Source organism: Mustela lutreola, chromosome 13, assembly GCF_030435805.1.
Source record: "Mustela lutreola isolate mMusLut2 chromosome 13, mMusLut2.pri, whole genome shotgun sequence".
NCBI classification, from domain to species: domain Eukaryota; kingdom Metazoa; phylum Chordata; class Mammalia; order Carnivora; family Mustelidae; genus Mustela; species Mustela lutreola.
The window spans coordinates 62,674,845-62,699,481 of record NC_081302.1 but is presented as its reverse complement, the minus strand read 5'-3'; the positions used below and the strand labels follow the sequence as shown (position 1 = coordinate 62,699,481).

The following is a 24,637-nucleotide window of genomic DNA, read 5'->3' as shown; positions in this document are numbered from 1 at the left end:
TAACCAGCTTATGCTAACTAAGAAACTGTGGCCAACTGACCATAGATAAGGGAGTCAGCAAGCAGCATAACAGGATAACGAATAACAAAAATCTGTGTTTAACCCAGCTGTTTCTGGCTTCTGTATAATAATGCTTCTAATGCTTTGCTAAGAAATGAAAAATTGCTTAAACCCTCGCTCGCTGTGTAATCAAATAAAGTTATACCCTTCCCCTGTTAAGAATTTCCCCTACTACTAAGTAAAATTGATAAGTACCAAGGCCGGAGACGTGCGGTTCAGCACGTACGCTAGCTGGAGACAGGCGGTTCAGCACGTATATAGATAAAGGTTAGAAACGTGCAATTCAACACGTACCCTCTACTGTACACTATCTGAACGGTGACTGGCCAGAATGTAGGTCCTCCAAAGCCAATCTGCTAACACCAAGTATGCCTTTTTCAAATGTTCAAATTGTCAGCCAATCAGCTCCGTCCCATCCAAAACTTGTTTGTACCTGTCTATAAAAATCCTGCACCACCCCAGCCTGGGGTGCTCAGCTAGCAGGAACTGCTGACCACCCGTAGGCGCTACTGACCACCCGCAGGCGCCTGCGTAACAATAAAGAACCTCTTGCTGTTTGCATCCTGTGGCAGTGTTGAATTCTTGGGTAAGGGGATCCGCAAGTCTTTCAGTGTAACCCTGAAAGGTGGATGTTGAACCATCTTTGCATCCCTGGAATAAATCCTACTCAATCATGGTGTACCATCCTTTCGAAACTCTCTGGACTTCTTGGATCTGCAGGTCTGTTTCCTTCCCTGGGTTAGGAGAGTTTTCATCCATTACTTTGTCAAATAAGTTTCCTACTTTTTCTCTCTCTCTTCTCCTTCTGGAGACCCTTATAATGTGAATGTTAGTCTGCTTGCTGTTGTCCCATAAGTTCCCAAAGCTATCTTCACTCTTGTTCTTTTTCCTTTTTGCTGGTCTAATTGGAGGAGTTCTGATGCCTTGTCTTAGAATTTACTGATCCTTTCTTCTGCTTATCTAGTCTGTTGTTGAACCCCTCCAGTGCATTTTTCAGTTAATTACTATTTCTTCTGCTCTATGACTTAATATGTGGTACTTATATTTTCTTTTTGTTGAAATTCTCATTGTCCATTTTCTCCTGAGCTTAGTGAGCATCTTTATTAGGTAAATTCCTTACCTCTATTTCATTAAGGTATTTTTCTGAGACTTTACCTGTTCTTTCATTTGGAACATGTTCCTTTGTTTCTCCATTTTCTTTCATTCTCTGTGTTGGTTGCTATGCATTAGAAAAAACAGCCAAATCTCCCAGCCTGAAGGAGCAGGATCATGCGGGAGATGAAATTATTATTCAATCTTGCTCTGGCTTTTCACTGTATCTTGGAGCTTTGTGTTTGTCCCAGCAGTCTATTTTATTCCTAGTGGCTTCAAATAATTGAGGGTGCTCTAAGACTTGTGAGTGTCCCAAAGGGAGGATCTCAGTCAGAGCCTAGATTCAGGCTGATTGAAAGCTAGACCCTCAGGCAGCAGAGTTTAAAATATGCAAATATAACTCTTTCAGGGGAAGACTGGGAGACAGGTGTTGTCTGCTTTCTCTGCACCAAGCCTCAGCCCACCCTGGGTTGATAGCCAATTAAGAAGCATTTCTTTGTTTGCTACCATCCTACTGACACACAAGCCCTGCTGGATACCAGGGTCAAACTATCAAGGAATGTTTTCTCAGGGTGGCAGACACAAAAGGTGGGACACCAAAAAAAGTATATAAGCAGTTCCTTTCTTGCAACCTGGGGCTAAGAGGAGGAAAAACATGAAGATAAAGAGCATAAGGATGGTGCCACCAGCCTTCCCAGTCTCTGGAGAGGGTTATAGTCAGCTCCCATACAAGTATTGAAATAAAAGCATGCCCCATAGGCCACAGCTATAAAGATACAGTAATAACCTGCTTTTATAGAGAGAGTGGGAATTTCAGTCTGATACCTCTTTGCCCTGTGGTATATAGTTGGTTAAGAACTCCTTTTCAATTTGTTATAGTCCTCTGGAGCCTGCAAAGGTTCAGGCCTGCTGGCCAGCAGAGCCAAGCAGCCTCCCCTGGAGGGCAGCTGCAAAAACAGGGCACAAGACAAAACTCCTTTCTGGGAGATATTGGTGACCTGGAATGAGGCAGAGGGAAGAGCACAAAAATAGCACCCACAGGCAACTGTTTGTAAAGCATTTCAGTAGGTCCCTGGATATGTGTTAAATTAGATGTGCCAGCCCTTAGGTGACGCTTTAAGATAGGCAAACAGGGTGTGGTTTTTTGTTTTTGTTTTGTTTTGTTTTTAAAGGAAGACTTGATGCTTTTTAATTCACTGTCTCTCTGCTAGGCCCTGGGGGTGGGTAATTCTGGATAGCCCTTTAAGAACTATTTCTAAAAAAAAAAAAAGAACTATTTCTCAGGTCCTGATAGCCTTGTGGGGCTTTTGGACAGGAGCCCCATGGGTTTTCAAAGCTAGATGTTTTGGGGACTCATTTCTCAGGTACACACTTTAAAAAGCTGCAGCACTACAAGAGGAGTTCAAATCCCTTACTCCCCAGGGAGAGATCCGAGTTGTGAAATCCCTCTTGATGGTAGGTTACTTTGCCAGGACTGAGTTTCACTGTGAGACTGTGTCTCAGCCTATCCTACCTTTTTTTTTTTCTTCTTAATTGAAGTAGAGTTGACACACAATGTTTCATTAGTTACAGGTGTACAACATAGTGATTCAACAAGTCTAAATGTTATGCTGTGGTCACCACAAACGTGGCTACCATATGTCACCATCCAACACTATTATAACCACACTGACTATTTTCCCTATGCTGTTCCTTTCATCCACAGGACTTACTCATTCTGTAACAGGAAGCCTGTATCTCCCACTCCCTTTTCCTCTGGCAACCATCAATTTGTTCTCTGTACTAATGTGTTTGTTTCTGGTTTTTCTTCCTTTTATTTCACTTAGCATAATACCTTCTAGATCTATCCATGTTGTTGCAAATGGCAATATCTTATCCCTTCTTATGGCTAATACTCCATTGTGTGTATGTATGTGTGTGTGTAAACACACGCCTCAGTCCACTCATCTCTCAATAGACAGTTGGGTTGCTTCTATATTTTGGCTAATGATACACTAAAAAAGGGGTATTACCTCTTTTTGGAATTTGTATTTTTGTTTTCTTTGGCTAAATAGTAGTGGAATTACTGGATCATATGGTATTTGTTTTTAATTTTTTTGAGGCACTTCCATACTGTTTTCTACAGTGTCTGTACCAATTTACATTTCCAGCAAGAGTTCACAAGGGTTCCTTTTTCTCTATATTCTTGCCAACACTTATCTTTTTGATACTAGCCATTCTGATAGGTGTTGATATCTCCTTGTGGTTTAGATTTACATTTCCTTGATGATGAGTGATGTTGAGCATCTTTTTTTTTTTTTTTTTAAGATTTTATTTATTTATTTGACAGAGATCACAAGTAGTCAGAGAGGCAGGCAGAGAGAGAGGGGGAAGCAGGCTCCCTGTGGAGCAGAGAGCCTGATGTGGGGCTCAATCCCAGGACACCAGGATCATGACCTGAGCTGAAGGCAGAAGCTTTAACCCACTGAGCCACCCACGCGCCCCGAGCATCTTTTCATGTATCTATTGGCCATCTTTGTTTTCTTTGGAGAAATTTCTACTCAGATCCTCTGCCCAATTTTCAGTTAGATTATTATTATTTTTTTGGTGTTGAGTTGTGTAAGTTCTTTATGTATTTCTGGATATTAACTCCCTATCAGATATATCATTTGCAAATATCTTCTCTCATTCAGTAGGCTGCCTTTTCATTTGTTGATAGTTTGGTTTGCTGTGCAAAAGCTTTTATTTTTTGGTATAGTCCCAATAGTTTATTTTTACTTTTGTTGCCCTTGCCTTATAGGAGCCATACCTAGAAAAATGTTGCTAAGTCATGGCCATGTTCAAGAGATTACTGTTTATGTTTTCTTTTAGAAGTTTTATGGTTTCAGGTCTTACATAGTTAGGTTCCTTAAAACAAAACAAAAAAAAATGTTTATTTTTTTAGAGTCGGAGAGGGGGAGAGAGAGAACCAATGAGCAGGGGGAGGGGCAGAAGGAGAGAATCTCAAGCAGACTCCCTGCTGAGCATCTTTCCCCTCAACGATCCCCTGCACCCGCCCCCAGCATGGGGCTAATCCCACTATCTTGAGATCATGACCTGAGCCAAAATCAAGAGTCAGATAGATGCTCAACAAGCTGAGCCACCTGGTGTTTCCTCACATTTAGCTTCATAATCTATTCTTGTTTATGGTAAAATAGTGGTCCAGTTTTATTCTTTTACATGTAGCTGTCTAGTCTTCCCAGAACCATTTGTTGAAGAGGCTGTCTTTCCCCTGTTGTATATTCTTGCCTTTCTGGTTGAGATCAATTGACCATATATACATGGGCTTATTTCTGGGCTCTCACTCTTTTTTTTTTTTTAAGATTTTTAAAAATTTATTTATTTGACAGAGAGATCACAAGTAGGCAGAGGGGCAGGCAGAGAGAGAGAGGGGAAAGTAGGCTCCCGCTGAGTGGAGTGGGCTCTCTATTCCGTTCCATTGATCTGGGTGTCAGTTTTTATTTGCAGGACCATCCTGTTTTGATCACTATAGCTTTGTAGTATATCCTGAAATCAAGGATTGTGACAGCTTCAGCTTTGATCCTTCTCAAGATTGCTTTGGCTATTGAGGGTCTTTTGTGGTTCCATACGAATTTTAGGCTCATTTCTTCTGGTTCTGTGAAAAATGTTGTTGGTATTTGGGTAGGGATTGCATACAGATTGAATCTGTAGATTACTTTGGGTAGTACAGACATTTTAATAATATTCTTCCAATCCAGCAGTATGGAATGTCTTTCCATTTGTTCATGTCATCTTCAACTACTTTTGATCAATGTTTTATAGTTTTTAGAGTATAGGACTTTCACCTCCTTGGACAAGTTTATTCTTATTAACTCCTTAGGTTAATAAGTTTATTCTAATTAACTCCTCTTTAAGTGTTTGGTAGATTTGGTAGATTCACAGGTGAATCCATCTGGTACTAGACTTTTGTTTGTTGGGAGTTTTTTCATCAACAATTTAATTTTGTTACTATTAATTGGTCTTTTCAGATTTGCTGATTTTACCTAATTCAGTTTTGGAAGGTGGATACATTTCTGGAAACCTACTATTTCTCCTGGGTTGTCTCCCAGTTTGTTGGCATTTTTTTTTTTTTTTTTTTTTTGGTGGTAGTCTCCTATAACCTTTTGTATTTCTGTGGTGTTGATTTTCTTTTTTAAAGATTTTATTTATTTATTTGACAGACAGAGATCACAAGCAGGCAGAGAGGCAGGCAGAGAGAGAGGGGGAAGCAGGCTCCCCACTCAGCAGAGAGCCTGATGTGGGGCTCCATCCCAGGACCCTGAGATCATGACCTGAGCCAAAGGCAGAGGCTTTAACCCACTGAACCACGCACAGGCACTCCTGTGGTGTTGATTTTTACTTCTCTTTTATTTCTGATTTTATTTGGGACCTTTCACTTTTTTTTTTTCTTTTGAGTCTGGCTAAAGGCTTACTTTATTTACATTTTAAGGAACCAGCTCTTGGTTTCATTGATCTTTTCTATTTTATTTATTTTTTTTTCAGTTCCTATTCACTTATTTCTGCTCTGGTCTTTATAATTTCCTTCTTTCTACTAACCTTGGGGTTTGTTGTTTTTCTTCTTCCCTTGGTTGTAAAGTTAGATAGTTTGAGATTTTTTTTCTATAATGTTCAATTAGCTAACATATAGTACATCATTAGTTTTTGATGAGATTTTTCTTATTTCTTGAGGTAGGCTTGATTACTTTATATTTCTCTCTTAGACATGCCATCACTGTGTCCCAAAGATTTTATAGCATTGTGTTTTCATGTATTTTTTGACTTCCTTTTTGATTTCTTCATTGACCCATTCATTGGTTGTTTAGTAGCATGTTTAACTTCCACATGTTTGTGTTTTTTCCCAGTTTCCTTTTTTAAAGATTTTATTTATTTGAGAGAGAGATTGCAAACACTCAAGTTGGGGGAGAGGCAGAAGGAGAGGGAAAAGCAGACTCCCTGCTGAGCAGGGAGCCTGATGCAGGACTCCATCCCAGGACCTAGAGATCACAACCTGAGCTGAAGGCAGACACTTAACTGACTAAGCCACCCAAGCACCCCTCCAGGGTTTTTTTTTTTAATTCTTGTGATTGATTTCTATTTTCATACTATTATGGCTGAAAAAGATGCCTGACAGCATGTTTTCATTGATTTATTGAAACTTGTTTGGTGGCTTAGAATATGATCCTGGAGAATGTTCCATGTGCACTTGGATGTTACTCTACTGTTTTTAGATGTGGTGTTCTGTATATATCTGTTAAGTCCATTTGGTCTAATGTGTCATTCAAAGACATTGTTTCCTTATTTTCTGCCTGTATGATCGATCCACTGATATACATGGAGTGGTAAAGTCCCTACTATTATTGTGTTTCTGTCAGTTTTTTTCTTTATGTCTGTTAAAAGATACTTTATATATTTAGGTGCTCCAGTGTTGGCTATATAGATATTTATAATTGTTATATCCTCTTGTTGAAATTGGTCCCTTTATAATTATGTAATGACCTTCTTTATCTTTTGTTACAGTGTTTGTTTTTTGACATTCTTAACCCATTTTATTACATTGGTTGGAATGCTCTAAATCCATGAAAGCCTTTAAGAAAATCTTCAATTCCCAACCCTTTAAAAAAGTATGTTGATCCCCCCCACCCCCAACCAAAAAAGAGAAAAAGAAAAAGAAGAAAAAGTAGAGAACTAAGGATCTGGACAGATACAGCGTGCCTTAGTTCCTCTCATATCCCCAACTGCTATCTGTGATGAAGAATTCTCAGAAAGCAGACGTTTTAAGAATTCATATATGATCTCACCAGTGTAAAAAACGAGAACAACACTGATCTGGTGCCTCAGGTCATGCTTTGCAGACCAGTTTTTTAAAAATTCCTAAGGTGTGATTACAGATTTCACATGCATTTGTGAGTTTTGTAAACAGTATGTTAATATCCCACGAGTCAAGCTAAAGGTTTTCTAAATACTGTGTGGCACTAGAAACTTCATGTTGCTATCAAGTCAGTATCAGTATTATTAAGTGGATGGATTCTACAATGAATTATCATAGACATTTACTGAAAACAATATAAATCTGGCCCAGAAAGACCAGAACAGAAATATGCAATTTTCTTGATTTAAGATGGTCAAGTGTTTTTGTTTTTGTTTTTTAAAAAAAGGCTCTATACACTGTTTAAGACAAGTATGTATAAGAAGCTTTTGTGTGTGTGCTGACTTTATCATGACAACTCTAGCTGATTCTTTATGAAGGATTAGGGATACACATCTTCAGCAGTACACAAGAGAAATAAACTCTCTTGTTTATGAAAGGCAATTTCTTGGGTTTAGGGAGGACTGTACTCTGGGAAGTACTTCAGGGGAATGGACAGTAATTCTAGGATTATAGCCAGGAAGTACTGGAAGACTTCAGGAGATGCTTCAGCTTCTTCTAGATTTTAATGTTGAATAAGCCACTGAAGTGTGATATCTATGTTTTCCTTTTCTTTGCAAGAAATTGAGTAGCAGCAAATTCCTCTGTCCTGAATAACAGATAGGTTCATTTTTTTCAGTTTGTTGTTTCTCATCCAAGGTCTTAGGAAGCTCTCTCTTGCTTCCAAGTACTAGCACTAGAATTCCTTGTAACAGTGGCTTATCTAGAAGATGATGTAGTTCATTTTGAGAGTCTTCTATCTTTTCACGATCAGCAGCATCTGTCATGTAAACAATGGCATTGACTCCCCTGCAGTACTGTTCTCACATGCTCCGGAACTGGGGTTGTCCTCCTATGTCCCAAATCTTTCTTGTGATGTTACCTTTAGTTACTTTCCCCATGTTAAAGCCCACTGTGGGTATCCTATCCTCACTGAACTGACCTGATGTGCTGACATGGATGAAGATGGTCTTGCCCGAGTACTGCAGCCCCACCAGCGTCAGTGCCATCTCCTCCTTCCAGAAGAGCGAGCAAAACCAGTCCAGCAGGTGGGAGATGAGTGCCAACATGATGGCCGGCGGGAGGGAGAATGGACGGGCGGGCGGGAGGACAGTAGCAGCGTCGGCTCCCACAAGAGCGGGCCTCAGTCCTGAGGCCTCAATGGCTCCTCGGGGCCGTGGCACACCACTGGCCTTGTTTTAATGTCTATTATGTCTGATACAAGCATTGCTACCCTGGTTTCTTTGCTGCTATTTGAATGGAATATCTTTTTCCATCCTTTCCCTTTTAGTCTTCAGGTGGCTGTAGATCTGAAATGAGTCTCTTGTAGGTAGCCTACAGATGGGTCTTTTTTTGCTTTAATCTATTCTTTCACCCTATGTTTTTTGATTGGAGCATTTAGACTATTTACATTTAAAGTAATTACTGATATGTATGTTATTACCGTTTTCATTGTCTTCTGGTTGTTTTTGTTGTCTTTCTCTGTTCCTTTCTCCTCTTGGTTTCTTTCCTTGTGATTGGTGACTTCCTGCAGTGTTATGATTGGGTTTCTCTTGTGTGTGTGTGTATGTATTATAGGTTTTTGATTTATGGTTACTGCGAGCTTCATATATATTATCCTAAGTATACACTAGTCTATATCAATTGGATGGTCCCTTAAGTTTGAGCACATTCTAAAAGAATTTTTTTACTCTCTCCACTCTTTTTCATGTATATGTTGTTATATTTTATACTTTCCTTCTAATTATGGCCTTTCCTTTTCCACTTAAAGAAATCCCTTTAACATTTTAAGTCTTGTTTAGTAGTGATAAACTCCTTTAACTTTTGTTAATCTGGGAAACTCATGCTCTCTCCAATTCGGAATGATAACTATGCCAGGTAGAATATTTTTGGTTGTATGTTTTTATCCTTTTAGCACTTTTCAAGCCAGAAGGGAATAACATGATACATTCAGTTTCTGCTGAAGAGTCAGCTAATGGCCTTATGGGGTCTCCCTTTTGCTTCTTTCTTGCAACTCTTCAACTTTTGGCATTTTTATTATTATATGTCATGGCGTGGAACACTTTGCGTTCATCTTGTTCATCTCTATTATTTCTTCAGGTAAGTTTTCTACACCTTTCTCTCTTAATCTTCTGGGACCTTCTATAAATTGAATGTTAGTTTGCTTGACATCCAAGAAATCCCTTAATCTATCTACACTTTTAAAAATTCTCTTCTCTTTTTGGTGTTCAGCTTGGGTGCTTTCTGTTACCCTTCCAGATCACTAATCCATTCCCACTCTTCTGCATCTGCTAATCTACTATTGATTTCCTCCAGTGTATTTTTCTTTCAGTTATTGTATTTTTTTTTCAGTTATTGTATTCTTCAACTTGGTTTCTATCTCTTTGTTGAAGTTATCATTGAGTTTTTCCCCTTCTCCCTCCAGTCCTACAAGCATTTTTATGTATCCCTACTTTAAACTCTTTTTTTTAAAGATTTTATTTTTATTTATTTGAGAGACAGAGATCACAAGTAGGTACTTTAAACTCTTTATGAGGCATATTGTTTACCTCCATTTCATTTTCTGAGATTCTTTTTTTTTTTTTTTAAATTTGAAACCTGTTCTTTAGTCTCCTCATATTGCTTGACTTGCTGGATCTGTTTCCATGAATTAGGTAGGACAGCTATTTCAAAACTCAAAGGAATGGTCTTGTGTATAGTCATTCCCTATGTAGACTGTGTGGGCCTGGTAACTTTGGCTGGAGCTGTGGCTTGTGTGGGCTGGGTTCCCAGGGTGCTCTGTGGTGGTGCTGTGGTGGTGAAGTGGGTGCAAACCAAGATGTCCTGAGGCTCTCCACATGGAGGGTGCCCGGTAGGTTCCCTGCTCTGAATCTGAGATATGGTACAGGCTGGGGGATCCTGGGGTGCTCTGGCACTGTCGCTAGAACTGAGGCAAGCATGAGCACGTTCCAGAGCACTCTGTGCTGGGGGTACCTTAGCAAGCCATCTGAAGCTGAAATGGTATGAGTCTGGAGTATTCCAGGTTGCTTGTGCTACCTTCCTGCAATGACTGGAGATGTAGTAAGTGCTGCGCAGGGGTATCCTGGTGTAAGCAGCACTGTACTGATGCCATCTTGGTGGGACAGCTGGGTGTGGGTTAGGAGCCTGGAAGTCACTGAGGTAGACAGGCTGTCTGGGGCACCTGAACCCTGTTTCTACCCATACTGTCAAGCTTGGGGGTGGGGAATTTAAACCATAGTGCTTGTCCACTTCTTAGACCCAGAGAGTCTCAGCAGCTCCCTCACATTCTGGCTGGTGTCTAGGGCTTGTTCCTTTATATTCTAGTTGCTCTGCTAATCTGTAGTCTTTTTTCTTCCTGTGCCCTTGGACAGAAGACTCTGCTCATAGCCTCTTTGTGAACTCAAGTGGGAGAGGTAGTACATTATCAAGGGTGGGGTTCCCATCATACCTCCATCTCTCTTGATGTTCTTGGTCTTTTGTTATATAGAAGCTGTTCATCAAGTCTTCAGTTGTTCAGAAGGAACTGCTTCATAAATAGTGCAGATTTGGTGTGCCCATAGAGGAAGGTGATTTCAGGGTCTTCCTACATTGCCATCATGGATCAACCCCCCTACCCCACTTTGATGTGGGTGTTTTGGGGTTTCCTTCAGAAGAATTTTTTTTTTTATATGTAGCTGTAGATTCAGTGTGTCCATGGAAGGAGGTGAATTTGGGATACTCCTATGTCAACATCTCAAACTGAAAGTCCATTTTTTTTAATGGACCTTAGAAATAAGGACAATTTAGAGGAAAAATGCAAGTTTCATAGTAAGGTAAAACCTGTGTACATTTGGTGAAAACAGTGACATTTCTAGATAGGACACTTGAAAATTGTCAGAACGGTTTAAGCAAAGACTTGCTTAACCACTCATCTGTTCATTTCTTATAGAATGACACACCAGGATAATGCAGAATATAAGAAAAGTACTTATTCTCCAGAACTGGCAAAATGGCAGCAAAGTGATAAACATCCATCTAACCTCCTGCTACCTGTTACATAGCCTCCCTAACTTCACTCCAATGCACTGATCTGAACAATCTTGATAAGTACAAATCTGACTATGTCCCCCGGCAGAACAGACCCATTAGCAAGCTCTGCAATACTCTACTCCTTCAGCCTTGTATCTTTCTGGAATTGTAATCTATGTGGTTCAGCTGTTTGGAACTGACATTTTCCCCCAAAACATCAGGTTGGCTTTTATCTCCATGACTTCATGTTCTTCTAAATGCTTATCTGCTTAGAGGACACCTGCCTATCTTCAGAGACCAAACTCAAGGCGATGTTGTGAACCCTCATCTGGCCACCTGCCCTCCTTTGTGAACAATGTGCACTTACTTTTCTTGGGCGTATATTTACGTGGAATTGCTGGGGCACAAGGCAAGTTATTTTTAAGCTTTATAAGATTATATCAATGTATAATTCTACCAGGAATTTGTGTTTTAGTTGCTTCACATCCCCATTAACATTTGGTTTTACTGTTCTTTAAAATTTTTGCGATTCTGGTAGGTAATGATGGGTGGTGGGAAACTGGCATTTCCCAGATGACTGATTATATTGAGTACCTTCTTATATTTTTAATGGCCACTTGGATATCCGCTTTAGTGAAGTGCCTATTCTTTATATATATATTCACATTACAAATATCAACATTCATCTTTTAAGGCTGGTACTTACTGTGCTGCATTTTAAGAAATTATTGCTACCCATCTAGCAGCTATTCTGAATCACAGGGTGGGGGACCAAACAGAAAAAAACTTGGAACCCTGAGAACTGTGGGCTGCCATATATGAGAGAGAGAACTAAGCTTGTATCTAATAAAGCCACTATTTGTCCTTTCATGAACCTGACCTTACAGATTACCAAAACATAGAAATTTTGCAGAAATGTACATTGAATAGTTAGAGGAACTGGGTTAACTGCAAAATCTTTACTTGCTGGTGTAAGGCTTTTAGCACCCCGGCTGAATGACTTCTAATACCCGCCCAAATGTTCATATTGGCACATATATGCACACAACAAATTCCTACCAAATGAAGGAATACAAAAGTACATGTCAGGTAAAAATACATCTCTTCTAAAAGTGCTTATTATCAAGGGAATATTAAGTATGTACAAATATCTGTAAACCACAAATGGTTTTTATAGGGAAAAATCATAAGGACCGTGATATTTTGAGAAAGTGGCAGCAACATCTATGGTAAAAAGAAAATTTTCAAGTCAAGAAATGCCTTAGGGACCACCTTGTTCAATAGCAGTACTAGCTCTTGGGAAAGTGGGATAAGTATCACAGAAGATGCTAGATAGAAAGGGACTATGACCCCCTGGAACTGTTAGTTCTGATTGACCTGGTGTATATTCAAAAAGCTATCCATTTGAGGATCAACAGACAAGATCATAGATCCGAGAAATAACTTTAATGAGAGAATCTATAAATCTAAAAATTCATGAAAGGAGCATATCATGCCCAATTTAAATTCTTCCCTAAGTTCTATGTTCTTCCCTGATTATTTTTCAGTATGACTTATGCATTACTATACCATTGTCTAAAAAATAAAAGGGTAGACTAAACTGATTTTTGCATTAACAAAGGGTTGTTACAATTTGATAAAGTGTCACTGATGTAAGGAATTTCGGAAGAGAAATATTCCTTATCATACTTCAATGAACAGATCTTAGAAGCAGCTGACTGAAATAATTAGTATCAACTTAAGCAAAAATCCCATTTTTTTTTTTTTTTTTTTTTTTTAAGATTTATTTATTTATTTGATAGACAGAAATCACAAGGAGGCAGAGAGGCAGGCAGAGAGAGGAGGAAGCAGGCTCCCTGCCAAGCAGAGAGCCCGATGCGGGACTCGATCCCAGGACCCTGGGATCACGACCTGAGCCGAAGGCAGAGGCTTTAACCCACTGAGCCACCCAGGCGTCCCAAAAATCCCATTTTTGAAATTAGAATGAAAAAGCGTGAAAAAATCCTACTTTCACTTTGGAGCAAGATAAAAAAAAAAATATCTTTTTGGGACTTCCAAAATAAGGATAAGAGAGGGAGAAAGGAAGAGGAAACTTAAATGGCTGAAATTCCCCCAAACTGGGGAGGCATATGGCCATCCAGCACAGGAAGCTCAAAGATCAATTTTCACCAAGACACCTCATAATCAACCTCTGAAAAATCAAAAACAAAGAAACTTTAAACCAGCAAGAGGTAAAAGAACCATTACATACAAAGAAATCCCCACAAGGCTTTTGGCAGAAACCTTACAAGTGAGGAGAGAGTGGGGTGACATATTCAAAGTGTTCAAAGAAAAAAAAATCCTCAGATACACAAATGATAAGGAGAAAGAACTAGAGCAAAGCACTACAAAAAATGACAGCAAGAAAGGAACTATAAAACAACCAGAAAGCAATGAACAAAATGGCTATAGCACATCCTTATTTATCAATAATTATTTTAAAAGGACAAAATTCTCCAATTAAGGGACAGTGGGGGGAAAAATCCATCTGTATGCTGTCTACATAGGATTCACTTAAGCAGTAAGGACACTCATAGGCTGAACGTAAAGGGATGGAAAAAGACATTGCAAGCAAATGGAAACCGAAAGAGCAGAGGTAATTAAATGAGACAAAATAAACATTATGTCAAAAATTATAACAAGAGACAAAGAATGTAATTATCTAATGATAAAGAGGTCAATTATCAGGAAGATATACAATTCTATCTATGCACCCAATATGGGAGCACCTAAAAAAACGAATTGTTAACAGATCTGAAGGGAGAAATAAATAGCAATGCAATAATAGTGGAGGACTTCACTATGCTACTTCAACAATAGATAAACCAGACAAAAAATCAATAGGGAAATGGATTTGATAACCAAATCAAATTTGGTTTGGTTATCAAATCCATTTCCCTTAGACCAGACATAGTAGACATATAGAGAACATTCTACCCAACAGCAGCAGAAGACATATTCTTCTCAAGTGCACACAAAACATTTTTTAGGATAGATCACGTGATAGGTCACAAAAAATTACTTAGCAAACTTAAGAGTAAATGATACCAACTATCTTTTCTGACCATAATGGTATAAAACTAGAAAACAGTAGTAGGAGGGAAGACGGAAAATTCACAATTGTGGAGATTAACATATGCATGAAAAACCAATTGGTCAAAAAAGAAACCAAAAGGGAAGTAAAAAAAAAAAAAAATATATATATATATATATATATATATATATATATATACAACTGAACATGGAAATACAACATAGCAAAACTTTTCGGATGCAGCAAGAGCTGTACTAAAAGTTCAGAGCAATAAATGCCCACATCAAGAAATGAAAAAGATCTCAACCAATCTCCCTCTAACCTCAAGAACTGGAAAAACAACAAGCTAACACAAAAAGCAGAAGGAAAGAAAGATCAGGGCAGAAATAAATGAAACAGTGACTGAAAAGTTAATAGGAAAAATCAATGAAACCAAGAGTAATTTTTGTAAGATAAATAAAATTGACAAACCTTTGGCTAGACTCACCACAGAAAGAACTCAAAACAAGTGAAAGAAGAGGTGTTAAAATTGATGTATTACTAGAAATATCCAATCTACCATGATTGAATCATGAAGAAATTACTGGCAAAGAGACTGGAGATTTTTGATTAGTGATTCAAATAAAAAAGTCTGGAACCAGATGGCTTCACTAGTAAATTCTACAGAACATCTGAGGAAGACTTAAACTCTTTCAGAAAAGAGGAGAGGAGGGAACACTTCCAAACTCATTTTATGAGGCCAGTATTACCCTGATACTAAATCAGATAAGGGCACTAGAAGAAAAGAAAATCATAGACCAGTATCCCTAATGAACATGGATAAAATATTCCTCAAAACTGATTTCAACAATACTTGAAAGAGTCATAAACCACGATCAAAGAGGAAGAGATGGCTGATTTGGGGTTCAAAGGCTGTATGTATATGTTAGAATAAAAGTTTATTTACAAAAATAGGTAGCAGGCCAGATATGGCCTATGGTTCTGCTTTGCTGAATCCTGTCAAAAAAGCATTTCATACAGACTTTTAAGCCAATTATCCAATTTTACCAGCCCCTCACCAAAGCCAGAAATACTGCATGCACTCTGGTTCATCTCCCTTGGTCATCTTCCTCCTGCCTCCTTCCTCAAGGCAAGACTGGGTCTGAAACATCAAGTCTTGGCCATTCAGTGGCTCAGAATGATAAAAACAGGAGACTATTTAGGCAGGTAGGGAGTACAGTTAGTGGACCCTTGATCTTGTAGGGAACAGAGGGGCTGTGTTGTCCCCTATTGACCTGACATGGCCCCAGTGCTCCTCTATGGAGATGGCAGTGGAAGGAATTCCAGTCCTGCTGAACTGGGGCACCCAGGATCCCTTGAAGAGGGAAATGGCTGGTCTCACAGTTGGAGTTTCTCTGAACTTAAAGTGTGGGGTACTTCTTTGTTTCTCTTTGTTTTTCTTCTTTGTATTTGGCCTGGACTCTAATCAACAATTCAGGGATAATTCTGTGTTATTCATAGATATTATTATGTGTTATTCATGGATGACTCTGTGCTCCTCACCACTTTCTAACATAAATCAGTAAGAAGGAATGATCAAAAGTGAAAGGCAGTGGTATTTCAAGTCTGACTTAGTTGCCCATATCTGACAAGGAACTACACCTAAAATAAGGCAACATGGAGTCATGTCTACAAACCATCTTCAAAACCTCCCAGTGGACTTGGCAATATATATTATTGCCAGACTACTGCTGGTCATGTTGGTTCTTTCCTGGCCATTCTCAACTTTGCAACTGCCACCCCCCCCCTCCAACCACCACCATCAGGATCACTGAATACATGTGTTTTCCAGTACAGATTAAAAAAAAAAAATACACTTATTTGACAGAATAGTCCTCAAAACCCAGGCTGTCTTAAAATCATGCTGAAAGCAACAAAAATGAAAGCAGAATTTATTGTATAATACAACAGGTCAGTTTATAACCTTGCAGCTCATAAGAATTACTTGGGAAGCTTTAAAAAAATATCCCACTCTAGAGCAACTGAAACAATCTCTGGTGTGGGAATCAGTTGAAAAACTTCCAAGTTGATTTTATTATGAACCCAGATGAGGGCCTACTGTTTTAGGCCAATTTCCTGATCTACTCTTATGCCTAGCTTTATGTTTCCTATGCCTGGGACTCATACTTAATTTTATGGCTGCCGAAAGTATATATTTTCAGGATTCTGTGCTTTTCTATACACTAACAATGTAACTGTAGAAACAGAAATTAAGGGATCAATTCCATTTGCAATCGCAACAAAAACCATAAAATACCTAGGAATAAACCTAACCAAAGAGGTAAAGGATCCATTCTCTAGAAACTATAGAATACTTATGAAAGAAATTGAGGAAGGCACAAAAAGATGGAAAAACATTCCATGATCATAGATTGGAAGAAAAACATTGTTAAAATGTCTATCTTGCTCAGGGAAATTTACACTTTCAATGCCATCCCTATTAAAATACTATTGGCATTCTTCAAGGAGCTAGATCAAACAACCCTAAAATTTTTATGGAACCATAAAGGCCCTGAATCACCAAGGGAAGGTTGAAAAAGAAAATCAAAGCTGGGGACATCATGTTGCCTGACTTCAAACTATACTACAAAGCTGTGATCACCAAGACAGCATGGTATCAGCACAAAAACAGACACACAGACTAATGGAACAGAAGAAAGACTCCAGAAATGGACCCTCAATTCTATGATCAACTAATCTTTGACAAACCAGGAAAAAATATCCAATGGAAAAAAACTGTCTCTTCCATAAATGGTGCTGGGAAAAATGAACAGCTACATATAGAAGAATGAAACTGGACCATTCCCTTACACCACACACAAAGATAAACCCAAAATGAATGAAAGATCTCAATGTGAGACAGGGATCCATCAAATTCCTAGAGGAGAACATAGGAAGTAACCTCTTTGACACTGGGCACAGAAACTTCTCTCAAAACACTTCTCCAAAGGCAAGGGAAACAAAAGCAAAAATGAACTTCTGGGATTTCATCAAGATAAAAAGCTTCTACACGACAAAGGAAATAGTCAACAAAACTAAGAGACAACCCAATGAATGGGAGAAGATATTTGCAAATAACACTACAGACAAAGGGCTGATATCCAGGATCTATAAAGAACTTCTTAAACTCAACACTCAAAAAACAAATAACCCAGTCAAAAAATGGGCAGAAGACATGAGTAGATATTTCTCTAAAGGAGACATACAAATGACTAGCAGACACATGAAAAATGCTCCACATCACTTGGCAAAAGGGAAATACAAATCAAAACCACACTGAGATACCACCTTACACAGGAAATAATTAAAAAAAAAACAGGAAATAATTAAAGTTGGCAAGGATGTAGAGAAAGGGAAACTCTTGGTGGGAATGCAGACTGGTACAGCCACTCTGGAAAACAGTATGAAGGTTCAAGATGTTAAAAATAGGGCTTCCCTACGACCCAGCAATTGCTCTACTACATGTTTACCCCAAAGATACAGATGTAGTGAAAAGAAGGGGCACAAGCCCCTCAAAGTTCATAGCAGCAATGTCCATAATAGCCAAACTGTGGAAGGAGCCAAGATGCCCTTCAGCAGATGAATGGATACAGAAGATGTGGAACATATATACAATGGACTATTACTCAGCCATCAGAAAGGATAAATACCCACCATTTGCATCAACATGGAATGAACTGGAGAAGATTATGCTAAGTAAAGTAAGTCAAACAGAGAAAGACAATTATTGTATGGATTCACTCATATGAGAAACGTAAGCAATAGTATGGAGGACCATAAGGGAAGGCAGGGAAATCTGAATGGGGAGAAATCAGAGAGGGAGATGAGCCACGGGGCACTATGGACGCTGTTTCTCAGTGTTTCAGAGAGGAGGAGTGGGGAGGGGTAACAGGGTGATGGGTATCCTGGAGGGCACCTGTTATGATGAGCACTGTGTGTTATATATAACTAAAGAATCTTTGAATACTACATCAAAAACTAATGATTGCTTAACAGTTGATAGAGTAGGAGGACCCTAAGCTCACCTTGTCCACGTTCACAATTAGATAACACTCACATCAATGTAAGTAGCTTAGAAAATGACCTGAAGACTGGCAGAAGGAACCCCACAAATAAATGTAAAGAAGAGGCCACACTGAGGAGGGTAGGAAGGGTAGGAGACACACTGGGGAGCTAACTGAACTATATGGTCTATGAGAGGGAGAGACCCATGGACTCAAACTGGAGAAACTGCTTATCACACCAGTGAGCCTGTGCCGGGAGGATGAAGATCCGTAACATTTGGCTTTAAAAACAAGAAGGGCTGAATTTCATGAGTTCTTACAATCAGCACGACTTAAAAACTGGAATTTTAAAAATCAGCAGGCTCAGCTATGGGAGAGCTGGTAGGGCAAGAGGAAATAGCACAAAAAACACCCTGTGGAGATATAGCATAGAAGCAGCAGTTTGAAAAACACCTGGGGTATACAAGAGTGAGGGTCATTTACTAATTTCAGAGCCTGTCCTGGAGGGTCAGAGATCACTGGGAGATTCTTCCAGAACAATGGAGCTGGAAGGTACCCTTTTCCTCCTCTGCCCACCCCCCCCAACATAAACAAATGGCTACCTCAGGAACCAGTGTGGCACTAACACTTGCCACCTAACTTGCTAACACCACACTTTCTTCTTTACTCCCTATACTTCAATGGATCTGCCCGCCCTAGACAGCCCTGCTTCAGTCCCAGTGCTGTAGGTTTCTCTCCCGGAGACCAGTGCAAACCTTCCTAACACTGTGTATCCTGCCATCGCACATGCTGAAGATTCGTCCTCTTCCATAGACTCCTAGTTGCAGTCTATCCACAGCAGTGCTCCAGGCTTAGCTACTTAGCAAGCCTGAAAGCCGTCCTGATAGAGGCTAGCACCAATCCCAAGTGACTCCTACCCCAAGGAGAGGGAAAGATTATCACACACATCAGCCAGACTGTGGCTCCAGCAGTGGGTGGAAGGGCAGATAGCTGGTCTGACTATAGGCCCCACTCACCAACAAAAGCTTCTCAAGGGACAACACAAGGAAAGTACCCTGCAGTTTGGTGCTGCTTCATTTCTGGCAAATGCCTGGTCTGACTCATCAAAGGTGGCCCCAAGCTGGCCCACTAACACAGGAACCAACCCCTGCCCCCAACAGGCAAAGAGAGCCATTACAGATGACTGAAGATTAAAATGCCTCAGCCACAAGAGGAGGGCACAGGCAACACACAGAGGGGAGAGCACTGAAGCACCAGGTTCTAGGGAACAAAGGACATTGCACCGCAGGGCAACAGAGGGCCATCGCAGGCCACTACTTTCAGGAGTGGGAGTTGTAGCTCACTTTACTAACACACAGAAACAGACACAGAGTCAGACAAAATGAGGAGACACAGAAATATGTCCCAAATGAAAGAAAACAAAATCATAGCAAGAGACCTAAATAAAATGAAGCTAAGTAATATGCCTGACAGAGAATTTAAGGTAATGATCATAAAGATACTCACTGGACTTGAGAAAAGTGGAGGACATCAGTGAGACCCTTAACAAAGACATAAAAAAACACATTAGATGGGATAAATAGACTAAAGCAAGTAGGAGAATGAATCAGTGAACCAGAGGACAGAGTATCTGAAAGTCACCAAGCTGAGCAGATGACAGAAAAAAAAAGTTGAAGGAATTCATGACCACTAAATCAGTCCTACAAAAAATGTTAAAGGGAAAAAAAAAATGTTAAAGGGAACTTTTTGAGTGAAAGCAAAGACCGTAAATAAGAGTAAGAAAAGCAGGAAGAACACAATCAGTAAAAATAAGTAAATCGTAAAAAGTGAGTCAAGGGACTCACAAAATAAAAAGATGTAAAGTATGATACCATATACCTAAAAGGGAGTGGGGTGGGGGAGAGAGGTAAAGAATGGGTTGAAATTTAAACCACCATCAACTTCTGCTATATGCAGATGATGTTATATACAAACATAATGGTAACCACAAATCAAAAACCAGTAATAGCTATGCAAAAAATAAAGAGAAAGTAATCCAAATATGTCAATAAAAAGCCAACTAATCATGAGAGAGGAGAGAAAGGTAAGAAAGGAACAAAGAACTACAAAATCAATCATAAAGCAAGTAACAAAATGGTAATAAATACAAAGCTATCAGTAATTACTTTGAATGTAAATGGACTAAACATGCTAATCAAAAGACACAGGGTGACAGAATGGATTAAAAACAAAACAAAACAAAACAAGACTCCTCTGTATGTTGCCTGCAAGAGACCCATTTCAGACCTAAAAAGACACCTGCAGATTGAAAGTGAGGGGGTGGATAGGCATTTATCTTGCAAACGGATGTGAAAAGAAAGCCAGGGTATCAATACTTATATTGAACAGAATAGACTGGCAAACAAAGACTAACAAGAAACAAAGAAGGATATTATCATAAAGGAAACAATCCAACAAGAAAATATGACAACTGTAAATATTTATGCACACAACATGGGAGCACCCAAAAACAAAGCAGTTAATAACAAACACAAAGGAAGTAATCCATGATAATACGATAATAGTAGTGGACTTTAACACTCCCTTATATCAATGGACAGATCATCTAAACAGAAAATCAACAAGGAAACAATGGCATTGAATGACATGCTGGACCAAAGGGACATCACAGATATATTCAGAACATTCCATCCCAAAACAGCAGAATACACATTCTTTCAAGTGCATTTGAAACGTTCTCCGAAACTAGATCATATATTAGGCTACAAAATAAGTCTCAACAAATTAAAAAAGATTGAAGTCACACCATATATTTTCTCTGACCACAATGCTATGAAACTAGAAATCAACCACAAGAAAAAATCTGAAAGTAACACAAATACATAGAATTTAAATAACATGCTGTTAAACATGAATGGGTCAACCAAGTACTCTAAGAAGATATAAAAAAAATACATGGAAACAAATGAAAATGAAAACACAATGGTCCAAAATCTTTGGGATGCAGCAAAAACTATTTTAAAGAGGGAAGGTTATAGCAATACATGCCTACCTCAAGAAGTAAGAAAAATCTTAAATAAATAATCTAACTTTACACCTAAGGAGCTAGAAAAAGAACAAAGAAAGCTCAAAACCAGTAGAAAGAAGGAAATAAAAAAATTAGATATCGGTTGAGACCTGATTTGTGACCCAGGATGTGATCTATTCTGGAGAATGTTCCATGTGCACTTGAGATGAATGTGCATCTGTTGCTTTAGGATGAAATGCTCTGAATATACCTGTGAAGTCCATCTGGTCCAGTGTGTCATTTAAAGCCCTAGTTTCCTTGTTTGATCTTCTGCTTAGATGATCTGTCCATTTCAGTGAGGGGGGTGTTAAAGTCCCCTAGTATTATTGTATTATTAACAAGGTGTTTCTTTAAATTTCTTATTAATTTTTATTAATTATATTAATATTAATTATAACAGCAAAATTATAATAAAATTATAATATATTAATATTATAAATATTTATTATATTATGTCCAATTATTTATTAATTAGGCATAAATATTTACAGTTGTTAGATCTTCTTGTTGGATAGCCCCTTTAATTATGATATACTGTTCCTCTTCATCTTTTATTACAGTCTTTGGCTTAATCTAATTTGTGTGATATAAGGATTGCTTCCCCAGCTTTCTTTTGATGTCCATTAGCATTATAAATGGTTTTAAACCCCTTCCAGTCTGGAGGTGTTTTGGGGTCTAAAATGAGTCTTTTATAGGCACATATTGGTAGGTGTTGTTTTATCATCCAATCTGATACTCTATGTCTTTTGATTGGCCCATTTAATCCATTTACATTCAGAGTAATTATTGAAAGATATGAATTTAGGAACATGACCGGGCTGTCCACCTCACCACTGTTGTTCAACATAGTACTGGAAGTATTTGTCTCAGCAATCAGAAAACAAAAAGAAATAAAAGGCATCCCAATCAGCAAAGAAGTAGTCAAATTCTTACCTCTGACTCTTTGGAGATGACATGACACTCTGTGGAAAACCCAAAAGGCTCCACCCCAAAACTGCTAGAACTCATATAGGAATTCAGTGGCAGGGTATAAAATCAATGCACAGAAATCAGTTGCATTTCTACATGCTAACAATGAGAAAAGAAAGAGAAATTAAGTAATCAATTCCATTTACAAATTCACCAAAAATCACAAAATACCTAGGAATAAACCTAACCAAAGAGGTAAAGGGCCTATACTCTGAAAACTATAGAATGCATATGAAAGAAATTGAGGAAGATACAAAGAAACATTTCATGCTTATGGATTTGAAGAACAAATATTGTTAAAATGTCTATGCTACCCAGAGCAATCTATACATTCAGTGCAATCCCTATCAGAATATCATCGACATTTTTCACAGAGCTGGAACAAATAAGCCTAAAATTTGTAAGGAACCAGAAAAGACCAGTGATCTAGCCAGAGGAATGTTGAAAAAGAAAACCAAAGCTGGTGACATCACAATTCTGGACTTCAAGCTCTATTGCAAAGGTGTAATCCTCAAGACAGTATGGTATTGGCACAAAAAAACCAGACACACAGATCAATGGAACAGAAAAGAAAACTCAGAAATGGACCCTCAACTCTATGGTCAACTAATCTTTGACAAAGCAGGAAAGAATATGCAATGGAAAAAAGACAGCCTCTTTAACAAATGGTGCTGGGAAAATTGGACAGCCACATATCCAGGAAAATGAAGAATGAAACTACTGTAATTAGACTGGTGCCGTCTAGTGAGAGGGGATGCCACTGATGGTGGCATCTAAAACGACTGCCAAAACCCAGGATTGAACCAGGGACCGTTAGATCTTCAGTCTAACACTTTCCCAACTGAGCTGCTTGTGTAAAGAACCTAGATGTCCATCAACAGAAGAATGGATAAATAAGATGTGATATATTCATATATATGCAATGGAATACTATGCGGCCATCAAAAAACCAAAATCTTGCCACTTGCAATGACGTGGATGGAACTAGAGGGTATTATGCTAAGAGAAATAAGTCAATCAGAGAAAGACAATTATCATATTATCTCTCTGCTATGAGGAATTTGAGAGGCAGGGTGGGGGCTTGTGGGGGGAAGGGAGGGAAAAATGAAACAAGATGGGACCAGGGAGGGGTACAAACCATAAGAGACTCTTAATCTCAGGAAACAAACTGAGGACTGCTGGAGGGTGGAGGGAGGGAAAGGGTGCCTGGGTGATGGACATTGTGGGGGGTATGTACTATGGTGAGTGCTGTGAATTATGTAAGACTGATGATTCACAGACCTGTACCCCTGAAGCAAATAATACAATATATGTTAATAAAAAAAAGAATGAAACTGGACCATTTGCTTACACCGTACACAAAAATAATCTCAAACTGGATGAAAGAACCAAATGTGAGCAGAAATCCATCAAAATCCTAAAGGAGAACACAAGCAGCAACCTCTTCAACCTAGGCTGCAGCAATTTCTTTCTAGATATATCTCCAAAGGCAAGGGAAACAAAGGCAAAAATGAACTATTGTGATTTCATCAAGATAAAAAGCTTTTGCACGGCAAAGGGGACCATTGATAAAATCGAAAGACTCCCTACAGAATAGGGAAGATATTTGCAAATGTCTCATCAGATAAAGGGCCCATATCCAAAATCTACAAAGAACTTATCAAACTAAACACCCAAAAAACAAACAATCCAGTCACGAAATTGGCAGAAGATATGAACAGACATGTCTCCAAAGAAGACATACAAATGGCCAACAGACACATGAAAAAAATGCTCCACATCACTTGGCAACAGGGAAATACAAATCAAAACCACAATGAGATACCATGTCACACCAGTCAGAATGGCTTAAATTAACAAGTCAGGAAACAACAGATGTTGGCAAGGATGTGGAGAAAGGGGCACCCTCCTACACTGCTGGTGAGAATGCAAGCAAGTATAGCCACTCTGGAAAACAGTATGGAGGTTCCTCAAAAAGTTGAAAGTAGAGCTACCTTATGACCCAACATTTGCACTACTAGGTATTTACCCAAAAGATACAAACATAGGGATGTGAAGAGGCACCTGCCCCCAATGTTCATAGAAACAATGTCCACAATGGCCAAATTATGGAAAGAGCTAATATGTCCATTGTCAGATGAATGGATAAAGAAGATATATGTACACACACACACACACACACATACACTCACACTGGAATATTACTCATCCATCAAAAAAATGAAACCCTACCATTTGCAATAACATGGATTGAACTAGAGGATATTACATTAAGTGAAATGAGTCAATCAGAGAAAGACAATTATTATATGATTTCACTCATATGTGGATATTAAGAAACAAAACAGGATAGAGATGCCTGGGTGGCTCAGCTGGTTAAATGATTGCCTTTGGCTCAGGTC

The 24,637-nt window shown here is 38.8% G+C and overlaps 1 protein-coding gene and 1 pseudogene across 1 annotated transcript in view; both read right to left on the bottom strand.

Annotated features, from left to right (window-relative positions):
- FAM124A (family with sequence similarity 124 member A) overlaps positions 1 to 24,637 on the bottom strand; it is a 113,408-nt gene that overhangs the window by 10,641 nt on the left and 78,130 nt on the right. The gene's annotated exons all lie outside the window — the stretch shown is intronic.
- LOC131813821 (ADP-ribosylation factor-like protein 8B) lies at positions 6,247 to 11,264 on the bottom strand (annotated as a pseudogene).